This window comes from Mobula birostris, chromosome 14 (assembly GCF_030028105.1).
Source record: "Mobula birostris isolate sMobBir1 chromosome 14, sMobBir1.hap1, whole genome shotgun sequence".
NCBI classification, from domain to species: Eukaryota; Metazoa; Chordata; class Chondrichthyes; order Myliobatiformes; family Myliobatidae; genus Mobula; species Mobula birostris.
Genome location: NC_092383.1, coordinates 97,427,511 through 97,443,840, shown reverse-complemented (window position 1 = coordinate 97,443,840; position 16,330 = coordinate 97,427,511).

The following is a 16,330-nucleotide window of genomic DNA, read 5'->3' as shown; positions in this document are numbered from 1 at the left end:
TACTCTTTTTCTCATATGACATATGTTACCCCATTCAAACATTTGTAGGCTATAAATTTGGTGGCATTAAACACGACTGTAAAATAAAATTAGCTTGGTTGCTGCGACAAAATGTGCTTTATGCGGATTGGTTAGCCACTTGCCTGCCTTCTGTGAAGCTTCCTTTCTGGAAGCGACAGTCAGTGACGAAGGAGACACTAGATGACAGAATTCGTTGCATCCAATTACGCAGCATAAACTTGACTGGTCCAAATCAATGTCATCCTACCCTGTGTTTCCACGTGATAACATTGCAGAAGGCCGGCTACAGTTTGTACACAGGATGGTTGTTGTAGTGAATTGTGTGTGATGTTTTCCTAAGAGGCTGTCTATTGATGGGTCCTTAGATGGCTGTAGAGACCGATCTGGGATCCAGAAATTCTGGTGTAAAGTGGGCAGGAGTTTGTGCTGGCTGCGCTCACTACTTGGATATTTTGCTTTTTTTTCATTCTCTCTACTCGCAGCTGTCATTTGTTCTCTGCAGCACACCAGAGATCTTTCTCAGGTTCCACAACTCCTCCTTGAACAGATTTCCTCCAAGTGTTTCTCCTAAGTGAAGTATAGTTTTATAATACAATGCTAAATTTCTTCATGCTGTTTTGATGGTAACTTTGAAACTCTTCATTTACTCTCCATGGGCTCGCTAACCTTCTTACAATGGGAATTAAGATTCCGTGTGATTTGGGAGCCGTGAATTAGGCATCCGGAACTTGTTCTATCCAAACACTTTGTGGTGGTGTTGCTGTTCACGTTCGCGTCCTCCAGTACTCTGGCGTTAGATCGTATTTACAGCATGATAATACCGCATGACGGTAAAGACGTATTTCATTCTAAACATCGAAACATAGAAAACCTAGAGCACAATACAGGCCCTTCCATCAACAACGCTGTGCCGAAAATGTACTTACTTTAGAAATTACCTAGGGTTACCAATAGCCCTCTATTTTTCTAAACTCCATGTACCTATCCAGGAGTCTCTTCTAATACCCTATTGTATCCGCCTCCACCACAGTCGCCGGCAGCCCATTCCACGGACTCACCATTCTCTGCGTAAAAAAACTTACCATTGATATCTCCTCTGTACCTACTTCCAAGCTCCTTAAAGCTGTGCTGTCTGGTGCTTCCTACCTTTGGTTGACCGCATAGAAGCCGCTGTGGTCGAACGCGCCACCAACTTACGGGGTGGTCAGCGTATCTCAGAAATTGCTGATCATTCGGGAAATTCACAGAAACAGACTTCAGAGTTTTCAGAGAATAATACAAATAATTTAGTGAGCAGCAGATCTGTGGGTGAAAATACTTTGTTAATGAAAGAGGTCAGAGGACAATGGTCAGACTGCTACAAGCTGACGGGAAAATGGCGGTAAGACAAATAACCACACGGAACAACAGTGGTGTGCATTCACTGAATGTACAACGTATCGAAATTTGAGGTGGATGGGATACGTAGCAAAAGACCCCGAACCTTCATGCATGATTTCAGGTGCGGTGAGCGAACACTCGGGAGAGTAACTATCGTAATGAAAACTCGCAAAGCAAGGAGAAAAACGATTATATAATCGATCAGCAGGTGTTTCCCTAATTTTGCGTTGTAGATAGTTGGTTAGGGTTAAAAATCAATTGTTACCTACGTGTCAACAGGAGCGTGGGCATTAATACAAGAGAAATGTTGGCGTTTAGGACGCAGTACTAGAACTTGCACCTGAGTCTTTAATTGGGTGTAATGACGTGCGATTTTTGAACTTGATTAATAATTTACCTAATCAGAAGTATTGTTCAGGAGGCAAAGGAAATCTCGACTGATAAAGCCGAACTTCACCAGCGGATCGGTCGTCGTCTACTGTACGCAGTGCACTCGATACTGCCTCCTTAAAATTCGTGAGGCAAAACGTGGGTTTAGGGACCCGCTTTAGCGAGCAACTTCGCTCCACCCTCAAAATGCAAATTTCCCGGAGGCCAACATTTCATTTATAATCTCCTTTCTCATACCGACATGTCTATCTATGAAATTCTTTACTTCCACAATGAGGCCACTATCAGGCTGGAGGAACAAACTGCATATTCCGACTGGGAAGCCTCTAACCTAATAAGATTAACCCCGATTTCTCAAACTTCCTGTTATGTCTTCTCCTTTCCTCTTCTTCCTTTACATTCTGGAAAACGCAACAACGCCTCTACTTTCTGTAGAGGATGAAGAGAGTTTGACTATGCGTATATATTCATGTCCTACAGATGCGCAGTGAGGGCATCCTAACATGCTGCATCACTGCAATAATATGGAAACCGAACAGTGGCGACAGGGAGGCTCTGCAATGAGTAATTCATACTTCCCAACGGATCGCTGGCACCAGCCTAACCGGTATCGAGGACATGTTTTCAGAAAGATGCCAGAAAAGGGTCAGTAAGCTCTTGAACGATCCGACACCCCCTGCGCACGGACTACTTGTTCCACTCCTATCAGGGAAGAGGCTGCGTAACGTCCAGGACAGGGCCACCTGAATATAAAAAAAAATGTAACTTCTCTCAAGCAGTAAGTCTGATCAAACGTCCACCCAGTAACCTACCCCTCCACCATATCCTGACAGTGTCACCTTATGAACAGACACCTTGTGTACACATTATGTACATTCTGTTTTATTCCGGCTTCGCATCCATGATCAGGGGCTCCCACCACCACGTCGCGCTGTGTCTATGACCAAGAAGGTACAGTAGCCTCAGGAATTACACAACCAGGGACAGTTATTGCCCCTCAGCTGGAATCTTCTCCTGGTCTCAGATCTTAACAAGCATGTCATGAATATGATTTAAAAGTCTGTGCACCTTCCTTGATGACTTCTGATGGAATTATATCGGGCCCAGCGGCCTTGTTGTTCCTCAGTTTCTTGCAAGCTACTTTCACCTCTTTGATACTAGGTGGCTTACTCAATTCTCCTTCATCGGTTATTGTGAGGGCTGGTTGATGGCTTCAGTCTCACCGTTAAGTAGTTCCTGAAGCCTTTACTTCAATGTCATGGTTAAGTAGTTCCTGAAGGCTTTAATTCAATGTCACGGTTAAGTAGTTCCTGAAGGCTTTACTTCAATGTCACGGTTAAGTAGTTCCTGAAGGCTTTACTTCAATGTCACGGTTAAGTAGTTCCTGAAGGCTTTCCTTCCATCGAGCGTTGATTGCACCGTTGTACCTCAGCAGCCTTTGTGTGTCCGCTTCACCTGTGACAGAAGATCTCCTGCCTGAATCCCAGTGTGGCTTGTGTCTACTTAGAGGAACGTCTGACAGAAAACTCTCCGAGTTTATATGGACTTCATAAAGCTCACAAAAGCCTTTGACTCTGCCCTGCTCTTTGGCAGATTCTGTCTAAAGCCGGAGAAATACCTCAAGAACCTGCAGCTCTTACACAATGATATGAGTGCAGGAGTCATCTGCAACAGCGGCTCTGAAACAGCGCATTTCAAGGGTGAGACCGGGTCAAACAGGGGAGAAACATTGCTGTTTTCATTGCGACCATCTTATCCTCACAGGCCAAAACTTCGCACAAGGAGTTCGGATTCCCTACAGAACAGATGGGGGACTGTTTAACCTTAACAGGTTCAAAGACAACATCACCACCCACCGGAAGAAGTAGCTCATCAGGTTGAATGGACGGGAGAAAGTAGATCAGCATAGGAAAAGCTGGGAAAGGTCTGTCATCGCTGATGATGATGATGACGATTATCCCACGGGGGGAAAACTTCATTCAATTTCACTTGCTCTGTCACTAACTTGTCTCCAACAAATTACAGACTCACTCTCAAGGACTTTCCAGCTTATTTTTTATTATATTGTTTCTTTCTTGTTGTATTTGCAGATTGTTGTATTTCTCACATTGTCTAAAAGTCCAAGTTGCTGTGGCCTTTCAATATTCGATTATGGTAATTATTCGCATATGTATTCATCGAGTATGCCCGAAACAAAGTGAATCTCAGTGCTGTACATGGTGACACATATGTACTTTGATAATCAATTTACTTCGAACTTTGAAGGACTGTGCCTAGCGTCACTTTATAAACATACAATAAAATCTATCTCTATAAGGTATCTTAAGTAGTTACACTTAGTGTTTTTTTATCGTTGTGTTTTCTCTTATTGTGCTTTTGTGCGGCATCGGACCGGAGTAGCGATTATGTATTTCTCCCTTACGCTTGTATATCGAAAATATCATTAAGCGTTCATCCGGGTTAAGGTGGGGCTGGTGATGCCCAGCCAATACTGAACGCGCGGCAAAAAAAAACAACACACAAAACAAAGGAAACTACGATATGCTTTATTAATAACACTTTATTAATTACGATGAAAGGTAATAACGCTAACAATAGAGAGGGAAGCAAAGGGGAGTTGAGGAAAGTGGATGCGAGCGATGGCGGTGGCTGAGCGATGGCTGAAGCGCAGGCGAGGCCTGGTCGTGGGAAGCCGAGAAGATCGGTGGCGGAGGCAGCGGGCTGAGGAGGCCTGGTCGTGGCAAGCGGCGTCCAGCAGTGGCGGAGACGAAGGGAATGTTTGATGTGGTAAGCGGAATCGGAGTCGAAGCAGAGTCAAGCCAAAGTCGTGGTGTCTCCAAGAGAAAGAAAGCCCTGAGGAAAGAGGTGGCGAGCCCCAGGCCCAGGCGAAGACCGATCGGGCTGTTGGCCAATTTAAGCACCGGGCCAAGTTGAAAAGGTTAAGGTGTCGGCACTAGAGGCGATGGACTGGTCGGTTCATTTTGCTTCTCCGCGGTGTTTGCTCGCGTCTGCTCCGGACTGCGGTGCCGGCTGCAGGGACGTCCGGCTTCCCGTTCCTGTCTCGCAATGTTTACTTGGCTTTGGAACGGTCTGTGGTGATCGCCTGTGACAGCTGCAGTGATGACTGGTTTCGTGTCTTTCATAAAAAATTCCATTTCTGAGGCTTTTCGCTTGCTTCGGTTGATTGCGTGATATTTTTCTCTCACTCTGCGCTTTGGACGTTTGACTTTATATTTGGTGAATTATGTCCAAGTTTCTTCTTTTGTGGCTGCTTGTAAGGAGACGAATCTCTAGGTTATATTCGGTAAACATGCGTTGATAACTAATGTACTTTGAACTTGCAACGTTTGAATCTTGCCAGGTGGATTAAGATGGCGCCTCTAGGAGCTCACCTGCGGAAGCAGCTTAAATTCCTCTTTTATTTCATTGACAAGGTAGCTGGGATTCTCTCGAAGTCCTGATCTACAAGTTGCACTTAAACTGCGTTGTTTTTCATGGCGGATGAATTCTTGTGATGTGATTGGATAGAAACATAGAAACATAGAAAATAGGTGCAGGAGTAGGCCATTCGGCCCTTCGAGCCTGCACCGCCATTTATTATGATCATGGCTGATCATCCAACTCAGAACCCCGCCCCAGCCTTCCCTCCATACCCCTTGATCCCCGTAGCCACAAGGGCCATATCTAACTCCCTCTTAAATATAGCCAATGTACTGGCCTCAACTGCTTCCTGTGGCAGAGAATTCCACAGATTCACCACTCTCTGAGTGAAGAAGTTTTTCCTAATCTCGGTCCTAAAAGGCTTCCCCTTTATCCTCAAACTGTGACCCCTTGTTCTGGACTTCCCTAACATCGGGAACAATCTTCCTGCATCTAGCCTGTCCAATCCCTTTAGGATTTTATACGTTTCAATCAGATCCCCCCTCAATCTTCTAAATTCCAACGAGTACAAGCCCAGTTCATCCAGTCTTTCTTCATATGAAAGTCCTGCCATCCCAGGAATCAATCTGGTGAACCTTCTTTGTACTCCCTCTATGGCAAGGATGTCTTTCCTCAGATTAGGGGACCAAAACTGCACACAATACTCCAGGTGTGGTCTCACCAAGGCCTTGTACAACTGCAGTAGTACCTCCCTGCTCCTGTACTCAAATCCTCTCGCTATAAATGCCAGCATACCATTCTCCTTTTTCACCGCCTGCTGTACCTGCATGCCCACTTTCAATGACTGGTGTATAATGACACCCAGGTCTTGTTACACCTCCCCTTTTCCTAATCGGCCACCATTCAGATAATAATCCGTTTTCCTATTTTTGCCACCAAAGTGGATAACTTCACATTTATCCACATTAAATTGCATCTGCCATGAATTTGCCCACTCACCCAACCTATCCAAGTCACTCTGCATCCTCTTAGCATCCTCCTCACAGCTAACACTGCCACCCAGCTTCGTGTCATCCGCAAACTTGGAGATGCTGCATTTAATTCCCTCATCCAAGTCATTAATATATATCGTAAACAACTGGGGTCCCAGCACTGAGCCTTGCGGTACCCCACTAGTCACCACCTGCCATTCTGAAAAGGTCCCGTTTATTCCCACTCTTTGCTTCCTGCCTGCTAACCAATTCTCCATCCACATCAATACCTTACCCCCAATACCATGTGCTTTAAGTTTGCACACTAATCTCCTGTGTGGGACCTTGTCAAAAGCCTTTTGAAAATCCAAATATACCACATCCACTGGTTCTCCCCTATCCACTCTAGTAGTTACATCCTCAAAAAATTCAATGAGATTCGTCAGACATGATTTTCCCTTCACAAATCCATGCTGACTTTGTCCGATGATTTCACCGCTTTCCAAATGTGCTGTTATCACATCTTTGATAACTGACCCCAGCAGTTTCCCCACCACGGACGTTAGGCTAACCGGTCTATAATTCCCCGGTTTCTCTCTCCCTCCTTTTTTAAAAAGTGGGGTTACGTTAGCCACCCTCCAATCCTCAGGAACTAGTCCGGAATCTAACGAGTTTTGAAAAATTATCACTAATGCATCCACTATTTCTTGGGCTACTTTCTTAAGCACTCTAGGATGCAGACCATCTGGCCCTGGGGATTTATCTGCCTTCAATCCCTTCAATTTACCTAACACCACTTCCCTACTAACAAGTATTTCGCTCAGTTGCTCCATCTCACTGGACCCTCTGTCCCCTACTATTTCTGGAAGATTATTTATGTCCTCCTTAGTGAAGACAGAACCAAAGTAATTATTCAATTGGTCTGCCATATCCTTGCTCCCCATAATCAATTCACCTGTTTCTGTCTGTAGGGGACCTACATTTGTCTTTACCAGTCTTTTCCTTTTTACATACCTATAAAAGCTTTTACAGTCAGTTTTTATGTTCCCTACCAGTTTTCTCTCATAATCTTTTTTCCCCTTCCTAATTAAGCCCTTTGTCCTCCTCTGCTGAACTCTGAATTTCTCTCAGTCCTCAGGTGAGCCACTTTTTCTGGCTAATTTATATGCTTCTTCTTTGGAATTGATACTATCCCTAATTTCTCTTGTCAGCCACGGGTGCACTACCTTCCTTGATTTATTCTTTTGCCAAACTGGGATGAACAATTGTTGTAGTTCATCCATGCAACCTTTAAATGCTTGCCATTGCATATCCACCGTCAATCCTTTAAGTGTCATTTGCCAGTCTATCTTAGCTAATTCACGTCTCATACCTTCAAAGTTACCCCTCTTTAAGTTCAGAACCTTTGTTTCTGAATTAACTATGTCACTCTCCATCTTAATGAAGAATTCCACCATATTATGGTCACTCTTACCCAAAGGGCCTATCACGACAAGATTGCTAATTAACCCTTCCTCATTGCTCAAAACCCAGTCCAGAATAGCCTGCTCTCTAGTTGGTTCCTCGACATGTTGGTTCAAAAAACCATCCCGCATACATTCCAAGAAATCCTCTTCCTCAGCACCTTTACCAATTTGGTTCACCCAATCTACATGTAGATTGAAGTCACCCATTATAACTGCTGATCCTTTATTGCACACATTTATAATTTCCTGTTTAATACCATCTCCGACCTCACTACTATTGTTAGGTGGCCTGTACACAACTCCCACCAGCGTCTTCTGCCCCTTAGTGTTACGCAGCTCTACCCATATCGATTCCACATCTTCCCGGCTTATGTCCTTCCTTTCTATTGTGCTAGTCTCCTCTTTAACCAGCAATGCCACCCCACCTCCCCTCCCTTCATGTCTATCCCTCCTGAATATTGAATATCCCTGAACGTTGAGCTCCCATCCTTGGTCACTCTGGAGCCATGTCTCTGTGATCCCAACTATATCATAATCATTAATAACAATCTGCACTTTCAATTCATCCACCTTATTACGAATGCTCCTTGAATTGACACACAAAGCCTTCAGGCGCTCTTTTACAACTCTCTTAGCCCTTATACAATTATGCTGAAAAATGGCCCTTTTTAATGCTTGCCCTGGATTTGTCGGCCTGCCACTTTTACTCCTCTCCTTAGTACTTTTCATCTTCATTGAAATATTGGTTATAATCCATACCTGTACCTGGCTGGAAGAGCTTATTCGTTATGAAGTAGGTTGTTTTAAAGTTCAGCTTCCTGGGCTGGTTTGAGCCTTGCCCTCTAAGGGTTTCTGCAGCTTCCTTGAGTAACAACCAAATTACGGAGTTCCCAATTCATTGCTTTATCCTGGTGCCTATGTATCTAATCTACTCACCAGGTTTAATAAAATTGATATTTCTATTACAGAAACAATTATGTACAGAATTTAGCAATTACAAATTTTCTTTCTGAAATTAACTGCATTCTTATTGATGTTAACCGTACAAAATCGTTAAGGTAACATGATTCTTTGATGCGCCCTTAAACACAATCACTCACGTGGGCACCATTGCCAATAGGATGAGAAGTGAGGTATAGAGGAAGAATAGAGGTATATAAGATAGAGGTGTATGAGAGGCATTGATCATGTGGCTAGTCAGAGACTTTTTCCCAAGCCTGAAATGGTTAGCATGAGGAGTTATAGTTTTAAGGTGCTTGGAAGCAGGTACAAGGGGGATGTCTGAGGTAAGGTTTTCACACAGGGAGTGGTGGGTGCGTGGAATGCACTGCCAGCAACGGTGATGGAGGGGGTACAATAGGGTCTTTTAAGGGACTCTTAGATAGTTACATGGAGCTTAGAAAAATAGAGGGCTGTGCAGTAGGGAAATTCTAGGCAGTTTCTTGAGTAGGTTACATGGTTGGCACAACGTTGTGGGCCAAAGGTCCTGGAAAGTGCTGTAGATTTCTGTGTTCTATGTTCTAACAGGACAGGCAGCATAGAAAGCATTTTCTTAACTTTTTAATGCCCACACCCATTCCTATATAGCAAAGGGAATTATGTGGATAAGGGTGTGAAACAAATTAGGGGAAAATGGGTCACCTTGCTTAAACACAATCTGTTCCTGATAGGGGTAGATTCTGTCTTAGTCAATTTTCTGTTTTCAATAGAAGTAATCAAGTTAGGAAAGACATTTAATAAGAAATTTAGAAAATAAACATGAACTTTTCTCACCTTTCCCTATCCTTCTCAAAGCTTTAAGAATAAGTCTACCACCTGTGGAGTCAAAATCCTTTGCTGAAATAATAACATTGATGGCTGGTCTTGGTTATTCCAGTTGTTATTGCTCTTCGACCCCATCATTAGATTATTTAAAACTGCTTTGAAATCTGCCGGAATTGGCCAGAACAAAATGTTTGCAATCCTTCTTCATGTATGTACAGCTTATCATATGTTCTACTGTATTTCATTATTTTTCCTGTAAATGTCTGTAAAAGTATGTATCTCAAGATAGCATATGGTAAAATATATTTCTACTTTGACAATAAATTTGCTTTGAACCTTTTATCAGATGTTGAAGGTGAATATCTTACGAATTATTTTGCCGTTACCAGGGTAACCACTCTCTGTAATACAGACTAGGTCATAATGTGTGTCCAATTACCAATTTGCTGCATTTTCTTTGCATTATTTGACTTAAGAATGAGTATTCTCATTGATTGTAATATTAGGTGGTATTTTTTCTGCATTTTACTCAAAGGAGGAACATCCTGGCGAAAAGATTCATGTCCATTTTATAAAGCTCGCTTAGTCTCTGACCATCTGCACAGGCCAGAATATTATGTTTTGAAACCACTGATTGCATTTAAAACATGGGTCACATTAAATATTTTGAAAGATGTGAATTATTAGGCTTGGATATACTAGGGCTGAATTTGCTACTATCTGCCTTATTATAAACAGTGATTTTAAATGCAGCTCTAAGTTGTCTCTGCTGATTAGACAGCTCATCGGTGCACGAGCTGCCTGGCTATTCAATTCTGATTTCTGCCCTGTCCAGCTGGATTTGTGTGAGTGATAACAGCCAGGCAGCATCAGATGCTTGCTCTTGGAAATTATAGGCCACTCAAAAGGCCACGCATACCCTGATTATACTCACCCATATACAGTCAGAGCATGTGGAACATCCTCTTTTCCTTGCCAACAAGCAATTAAATCAGAATTAATGTATAAGGTATCATAAGTAGAAGTGAATTTAAAAGAAGGCATTTATTTGCTGGGTATCAAATGTGCTTATATGTACCTTCAACTACAAAAGGAATTTGACGAAGTTTGGATTAAAGACTTTGCAAAGAAAGAAGGAAAAATTGGAGAGCTTACCCAGACGAAATTAGCTTCAAGGTTTTGAAAGCTACCTATCCTCTTTTGTTATAACGTGTACCAGAGCTGACATTTTACTTGTGTGTTAGAAGTGGTTTTCAGATCGTGTCCTGATTCACGTTAATCCCTTTACTGATTGCACTGTTCTGAGTTCTCTTACAGCTGGATCAAACATATTCCAAAGACATTCAGGTCAGTCGGTTAATTGGTCATGTGGGTGTAATTGTGTGGCACAGGATCTTTGAGTCTAAATAAATAAATAAGTACAGTATTGAAGTACAAAGACTGAAGCTGAATTAGGGCTCTAATCAATGTTATCACTATCTGGAGGTGAGTGTGAAAGGTGATGGCATTTGAGATGTTTTGAGTTCTATTTTCTTAATCCCCTATTTTTTTTCACCCTCTTTGAAAAGGATGGCAAATTACACAATGTTCTGTTCTGCTGGGATTTTCCAGGATCTGGGCAGATGGTAAAGACAGTCCCTAATTCAGCTACGATAAGTGGTGTCACATTTTCTGGAATGCTGAAAAGAGAGATCAGTGTCAGAGGACCAAGTTCAAGTTCAGGTTCATTGTCAACCATGCACATGTTGAATGAAGCTTTATTCCTCTGGGGAAAAGGTGCAAAACACAATACTTATAGTTATAATAGAGCACATATGTTTATGATAAAGCACGTAGTTATGATCTAGAGCATATAGTTACAATAAAGCACATATAGGTATGAAGCACAATACAATCACAAAATAATATTAACACGTCCCTGAGTGGCATGGTCTGAAGTTTGATGGTGCATGAGATGCTATCTTACAGCCACATTTGTGTGGGTATAAGCATACAGCAGTTCCTCATCGCATTCTTGCCAGGTCAGTTGCAGATGAAGGTAATCCAGTTTGTCTGCCAGGAAGTAAACATTAGAGAGCAGTATCAATGACAGAGCCAGCCTGCAGGGCTTAGTCTCTTAACCCAACAAGCCTATAAGAAACCAACAAGCCTATAAGAACCTATAAGATGAAATGTGAGGGCAAACTAGCCGATAATATAGAACAGGATAATAAAAGATTTCTTTTTAGTTATATAAGGGGTAAATGGGAGCTGAGAGTTGATATTGGACCACTGGAAAATGATGCTGGTGAGGTAGTAATGGAGGACAAAGAAATGGCAGATAAGTACCTTACTTCAGTCTTTACTGTGGTAGACACTAGCTGTGTGATAGAGGTCCGTGTGTGTCAGGGAACAGGAGTGAGTATCATTGCCTTTACAAGGGAAAAGGTGCTAGGCAAACTGAAATGTCTAAAGATGGATAAGTCACCTGGACCAGATGCAATACATCCCAGTTTCCTGAAAGAGGTTGCTGAAGAGATAACAGATACATTGGTCATGATCTTTCTTTCTTTTTCAATGTTTTTATTGATTTCTAACATAAAAGGATACAGAGTACAGTAAGATATATAATACATATTGATTACAATATATTGGAATTATAAATATAGTACATTACTCCATATCCGTATACATTAAATTTAAACATAATATTGAAAAGATATACTTTTATTATACAGCAAAACGCTAAACCCACTACCAGAAAAAAAAATAGCTGTTTGTTTAAAAAAAAAGAAAAGGAAAAAATCCTTATCATATAATAAAACATATTGTTAGCCAACATCTGTGCTTAATAGCAAATCAAGGATTTTGAAAATAATTCAAAAAAGGTCCCCAGAATGTTAAAAAATCTTGTCTAGGTTCAGAAATTGAACGGCGAATCTTCTCTAAATTTAAGTAAGATATAACATCATGTAACCAATGAGTATGAGTAGGCAGAGTGACATCCTTCCATTTAAGCAACAATGCCCTCCTGGCTATAAGAGAAATAAAGGCCAAAATGTGTAGATCATGTGACTCCAAAATAATATCATTTCCTCCAACAATACCAAATAAGGCAGTCAAAGGATTAGGTTTAAAGTTTACTTTAAAAAGCACAGTAGAAGTTTGGAACACTTCCTTCCAATACGTTTCAAGACTCGGACAAATCCAAAACATATGAATTAGAGAAGCTTCTCCATTGTTACATCTATCTCAATAGGAAGATATATCCGAATAAAAATGAGACAGCTTATCTTTAGTCATGTGGGTCCTATGAACCATTTTGAATTGTAGGAGGGAATGACGGGCACATAGCGATGAGGTATTAACCAATTTAAAAATTTCATTCCAAGTATCCTCAGAAATTGGAATCTGTAAATCTTGTTTCCAAAGATTTTTAATTTTGTCTAAAGGAATATTTCTGATTTCCAACAACATACCGTAAATATTAGATATAGATCCATTATGGAAGGGTTTCAAATTAAAAATTGTATCAAGTAAATTCTTATCTGGTCTTTTAGGAAATGTATGTACTCGAGAACGCAAAAAGTCTTTAATTTGTGAATATCAAAAGAAGTGGGTTTTGGGTAGGTTATACTTAGACAATTGTTCAAATGAAGAGAGACTATCTCCAACAAACAAATCCTGAAAACATTTAATGCCCAATTTATTCCACTCTTTAAAAATTACATCAGTCATAGAAGGTTTAAAAACATAGTTAGATAAAATGGGACTGGAAAGTGAAAAACTCAATAAACCAAAATATTTTCTAAATTGTATCCAAATCCTCAAAGTGTGTTTAACTACAAAATTATCAGTTAAATTACTTTAAGATAAAGGAATTGAGGATCCGAAAAGAGAAATGATAGAAAATTTATTAACAGAATTGGCTTCTAAAGAAACCCGGACTGGACAGTCCTCTCAATTAATATAATAGAACCAAAACGTAAGATTCCGTATATTGACTGCCCAGTAATAAAACCTAAAATTGGGTAAGGCTAAACCTTCATTCTTTTGAGCTTTTTGAGGATGAATTTTATTTAATCGAGAAATTTTATTTTTCCATATATATGAAGATATAATAGAATCCAGAGAATCAAAAAAGGATTTAGGAATGAAAATAGTTACGGCCTGAAATAAATATAAAAATTTTGGCAAAATATTCATTTTAATAGAATTAATTCGGCCAATCAACGATAAAGAGAGGGGTGACCAATTTGATAGTGCATTCTTTACATAATTCAGAAGTGTAAAAAAAATTTCTTTAAAAAGGAATTTATAATTCGTAGTAATTGTTATGCCCAAATAAGTAAATTGATTTCTTACAATTTAAAGAGGAAGGTTAGTGTTATCTAATACCTAATTATTCAAAGGAAAAAGTTCACTCTTATGAAAGTTAAGTTTATATCCTGAAAACTGACTAAAGCAGGAAAGTAAAGAAAGTACGGAAGGTAAAGAAGACTCCACATTAGAAATGTAGAGCAAAAGGTCATCAGCATAAAATGACACTTTGTGAGTAATACCCCGCCTTAAAATGCCAGTGATATCATTAGGTTCCCGGAAAGCAATGGCTAAAGGTTCTAACACCAAATCAAAAAACAAAGGACTCAAAGGACAACCTTGTCTGGTTCCACGTTGAAGTTTAAACGGTTCTGAATTCTGAGTGTTAGTAAGAATCTGAGCGGAGGGAGACAGATAAAGTAATTTAATTTATTGAATAAAATCGGGATCAAAGTTTAATTTTTCTAAAGTTTTAAATAAATAATTCCACTTAACTTGATTGAAGGCTTGCTCAGCATCTAAGCAAATCACACATTCCAATATCTCTTTAGAAGGAGAATAAATAACATTCAATAAACGAAGAATATTAAAGTGGGAGTATCGATTTTTGATAAATCCAGTCTGATCATCAGAAATAATAGATGGAAAAATATTTTCAATCCCACGAGCCAAATGCAGAGATCGACATTTTCGGAAAGTCCCACACTTGGCGTTTGGAGTTGCCGATGGGGGGAAGAGGATTGTTGCTTGCTGCCACTTACGTGTGGGAGGGAGGGGATCTGGGAGCGACTTTGGGATTCTAACATTTAACTGTCGTTCATTTTTTGGGGGCACTCCTCTGTTTTCGTGGATGGTTACGAAGAAAAAGCATTTCATACCTTTCTCTGACATTAAACTGGACTTTTGAACCTTTGAGCCTTTGAACTTCCTTTCATCTATTTTATCATTTGTGGAACATCGCACCGTCAGAAGTAGATAAAATATTGACATATAGATGGTGTAGATTAATCCAAATGATTCCAGTTTTCAGAAGTGGATATGGATTTATGGCCGTCCATAATAAATTTCGCAGGGATCAGAAGGAGTTCTTTGCCATCGGAAAAGTATTGAGAGCAGAAAATGCACTGCGCATGAGAGCGTGGACGAAGCAACATATCTGCCAAAATTTAATTAGCTTTTAGAAAAAAAGAATTATGAATTGCATGGGAATAGAAAACTACAATAGGAAATGGATGGTGGGATTTGGTTGGCGGACTACCAGTTTTAAAATTATATTCAATTGTTTTACCAAGATGTCATTTGTAAATGCAAGCCTGATGTTTTCAGTGAAGAACCGACCCCCACCCCTGCATGAAAATAACAAAACCTGCAAATGGCCCTGTGCATTCCCGAATGTGTGCACTTGCTAGGATAGAAGAGTTATACCAAAAAAGACTCACAGCCACGAGCGCTGCCCGAAGACCATTCGCTCTTGCATGCGGGCAGCTGAAAAGAAGACGGTATTCGCGTAGGCTAGAATGCACAATCCAGCCAATTCGTGTTTCTTGCTGATTGTTTTTAACTCCTTTCTTTTCGTTTCAGTTTTGTCAAATCTTGACCGAAGCATAGCGACGGTAATGCTCTCTGCTTACCTTGGTCAATGTTTCGGGATAGAAGATTGCAATTTGCAGTGACTCTGTAAAGGAGCGCCACTAGTTTAGTGTAAATTACTATGTTGAACCGAAGTGACGGCGTTAGCTTTTAGTTTGAGAGTCTTAGTTAGCAGCTATGTTCTCATAAAGTTCATTACTTTCTCTAGCTCTTTACAGTTCCTGCTCAGCATATCCTTTCTTAGATAAGAGGCTTAAAACTGCTTACAAGTGCAGTCTGACAAATACTCATAAAGCCTCAGCACTACATCCTTGCTTTACTCTCTTATATCGTTGCCTTGACATTGCATGTGTTGCACTGAGGTCCAATTAATTCTGACAGATGTACGCAGCATGAATGATTGCCATAAAATCCGACAAATGGACTTGAAAGTGGGAAAGAATAAAGGCATACACCTTAGTAAAATCAATTAAATCCGAATAGTATCTAAATGGACGAAGGTCAGTTCGGAGGGATCTGCTCTACTGCAAGATTCACACGAATTTGGCCGCCATGTCCAGAAAATCCATGACGCCCGATTTGGAGCACTGCGATGAAGAATACAGAGTGTTTGTACAAATGCCTAGGCCAGACTTGGAAAATGGCGCATACCGTTGGTGCCATGACCTTAAAGGTTACAGAAACATTCTGGGTCATTAGAAGGAGATTCCTGGGGTGAGAGCGTTGCCCAAAAGGAGAACCTCCATCCTTTTGGCCTGTGTTTTATTTTACTTTGGAATGATTGGAATGAGCACCTCTTCTCAGACACAGGTTCCATTTTGGTGCCATGTTTGTTTTTCCTCCTGACAGAAACGGAATTTTCCTGTGCACTCTGCCTCAATCTTTTCAAGAGCTCAACATTTGAAGTTTGGTCTTGACAAAACCCACAGTCCCCGATTAACTCTCCCTAGTTCCTACCTAATACCTTTGTAATTTGACTGCTTCAAATTAATAATGTCATGAATCTTGTCTATAGCTGACCTAAATCTTATAGTGTTGTGATGTCTGTTTTCTAACTATTCGTCCACT